Source organism: Danio rerio, chromosome 23 (assembly GCF_049306965.1).
Source record: "Danio rerio strain Tuebingen ecotype United States chromosome 23, GRCz12tu, whole genome shotgun sequence".
Classification (NCBI taxonomy): Eukaryota; Metazoa; Chordata; class Actinopteri; order Cypriniformes; family Danionidae; genus Danio; species Danio rerio.
The window spans coordinates 47480023-47483640 of NC_133198.1; positions in this window are offsets into that span (position 1 = coordinate 47480023).

A 3618-nucleotide genomic window follows, 5' to 3' on the forward strand; every position below is an offset into this window, starting at 1 on the left:
GTTTGGGAAACACAACTGTAGACTGCCAAATGTTATAATAAAACAAGAAGTAAAATTTATTTGTAAGTGTTTTATTGATAGAAGGCCAGTCCATTGAAGTAAATTATGTCCATATACATAGCTATTTATATCAAGTATGTTTTCATGACACATTAGTCGGCCATATTGGAGAGCAAAATGTAAACAATGCCACTAAACCCAATAAAATGGTTATATTTAGCTGATTATTAGTGCTGAAATCATCATTTATTGTCATGTTTGGGCTGCACTAATCAGTCTTACCTTTAAAAATACATTTAGAGTACTATAGAGCAGTGTTTCCCAAACCTGTTCCCAAAGGCACACCAACAGTATATATTTTGGATGTGTCCCTTATCTGACCCATTAACTTCAGGTTTTGGAGTCTCTTCTTATGTTCAGATGAGTTGATTCAGGTGTGTTTGATTAGGGAATGCTTGAAAATGTGAATTGTTGGTGTGCCTTCAGGAACACGGTTGGGAAACACTGCTATAGACTGCCAAAAGGTATAATAAATCAAGCAGAAGAAAGCAAAAACAACTGTACTAAACAATAAATCTTGAATTTACTCTGTGTAAGCTATTGAACTGCTGTATATGTGTTTAACTGATAGAAAGCCAGTCCATTAAAGCCCAGTATGTCCATATACATGCCTATTTATATCTAGTATGTTTTCATGACACATTAGTCGGCCATATTGGAGAGCAAAATGTAAACAATGCCACTAAACCCAATAAAACTGGTATATTTAGCTGATTACTAGTGCTGAAATCATCATTTATTGTCATGTTTTGGGCTGCACTAATCAGTCTTACTATTAAAAATACATTTAGAGTACTATAGAGCAGTGTTTCCCAACCCTGTTCCCAAAGGCACACCAACAATAGATATTTTGGATTTCTCCCTTATCTGACCCAATAACTTCCTGTTTTAAAGTTTCTTCTTGTGTTTTGATGTGTTGATTTAGGTTTGATTCATTAGGACGAGGTTGAAAAAGTGTACTCTTGGTGTGCCTTCAGGAACAGGTTTGGGAAACACAACTGTAGACTGCCAAATGTTATAATAAAACAAGAAGTAGAATTTATTTGTAAGTGTTTTATTGATAGAAGGCCAGTCCATTAAAGTCCATTACGTCCATATACATAGCTATTTATATCAAGAATGTTTTCATGATGCATCTGTCGGCCATATTGGAGAGCAAAATGTAAACAATGCCACTAAACCAAATAAAACGGGCATATTTTGTTGATTACTAGTGCTGAAATCATCATTTATTGTCATGTTTGGGCTGCACTAATCAGTCTTACCTTTACAAATACATTTAGAGTACTATAGAGCAGTGTTTCCCAACCCTGTTCCCGAAGGCACACCAACAGTACATGTTTTCCCTAATCTGACCCACTAACCTCAGGTTTTAGAGTCTCTTCTTACGTTCTCCGATGAGTTGATTTAGGTGTGTTTGATTAGGACGAGGTCGAAAATGTGTTCTGTTGGTGTGCCTTCTGGAACAGGGTTGGGAAACACTGCTATAGACTGCCAAATGTTATAATAAAACAAGCAGCAGAGAGCAAAAATACAGGAACAAAAAATACACTTGAAGTAAGTGTCTTGACCACATTGAGGTTCTTATCATTTCTGCTAGTGTTGATGAAATATTAGGGTAATATCTTCATGCGTTTTAATGCCTATTAAATTCAGTTCATCAAAATATAGCACCCTTTCTCTAATTAACTCATTCTCTAAATAATTTAGCAGATTACACATTTTTTCTATGGTTGGAAGGGAACCTATTAGCCCTCTTTTACAAGATAAGTCAGTAAAATAAGTCTCTGATGTCCCTAGAGTGTTTATGTGAAGAGTTTCAGCACAAAATAGCATGCAAAAAATGTTTAATAACTCTCTGAATCCAACCCTTTTAGGCTTTGATTCTATTGTGTCGTTTTGGTGACTGTTGCTTTAAATTTAAACGAGGCTCTTTTTAAAAGAGGGAGGAGCTAAAAATGCTTGTGTGTCAGCATATTGGCAGACACTGACATCATCTTCTGCATCTCAAAACGCTAATGACCAATGGCTGCTTCTCACTCAGGGCTGTTTATGCTAACGAGGCTGAGATGGTCACTAGTGGGTGGGGCTTTCACCCTCAGATGACTCCTACAAAGGGAGAATGTCAATCAAAGTGTTTCTGCAGACTGTTTTATCATTTGTGATTATAGAAAATAAAATAAACTCATTTTAGCAGTAGAGGCTGGTTATATTCACACACTGTTTAAACCCTTTATGAAAGTAATTTTTGCTTAATAGGTCCCCTTTAAACAGCATAAATAGGCAGAAGTATTTCTTAGCACATTAACTGTACGGTCAATTTTGCTGTTAATATCTGAATATTGTCAGTATTAGTGCTGCACATATGAGTACTGACCAAATCTGGAAAATCAGCAAACCACTGCTTAATTGTGCTAAAATGGTGACCTCGATGTAGGCTTGTGGTTTTGTGCCCTACATAATAACCACTGCATTTATTGACTAGATTTACTGCACTCACCGGCATTTCCTTTCATTAATGTGGATTATAACTGAGATGAATTGTTGAAAATGTCAGAAAATGTCATTGTGACATGTTGTGGATTCCCCTCAGTGTGTGTGGGGGAATGATCTTCACTACACACTCCTGAAATGAGTGACTTTATTAAAGGAATCTAGCCTAAATATAGCTAAGGGAACTCCCCTGTGTTTATTCTCAGAAATAACGCGCACGCACATTTGTTAGAGTGTGAAGATAACTAGAACAAGTATACTTAGAGCAAAAAAAAAACAAAACAAAACAAAAGACTTCCAGTTCAATGGTCTTGAATGTTTAAGGAAAAGAAACAGGTGAGAGTGAAAGAAGCCTATTTTTCTTCAGAGACTTGCTAGTTTGGTCATCATAAGAATAAACATGTGAAGCAGCGACATCTGCCAGTCATAATAAACTCCACCACTCTCATGTGTTTAGAAACAAATAGTGCTGTGGGTTTACTTTTGTAGGTAATATTTCATTCGTTTGTGTAGATTTTGTGATTGTATAACCCCTTTGAAATGTGTAATAAAGGTGTAAACTCAAATTTTCTCTCTTTGTGTTTGTGTATAAAATATATTTATGACAGCTTTCTGTTGATTAAATCTTTTAATGTAATTTACTGCCCTATATTGCAATTAATTTTTCATGCTAAAGCCATAGTTATGTTATTTGCAAAAGGCATTAAGATTTCAAAAAGTTCACAAACATTTACCAAAACTAGCTTTAGAAAGAAAACTTTTAATACAACATAACAAATATTAAGCTACTCAAAAGATACAGCGTTTTTGTAGTTTCTTCTAAATTTGTGTTCAATATTCATTGCAGCTCCAAAACAAAATTCATATTAAATGCCCTGCAAAAGAAAGATATGAAATAACACAAAGGTAAATAGCCTAAGTGATGACATTTATAGAGTTGAGAACTCCAGCTTATTTTTTATAATTATTTTTAATTTTTTTGTTTTATTTTTTATTCATAAACATTCTCTAAAACTTACAATATGCACCCTATATGCCCCGCCTACACACACAAGTGCAGATTTT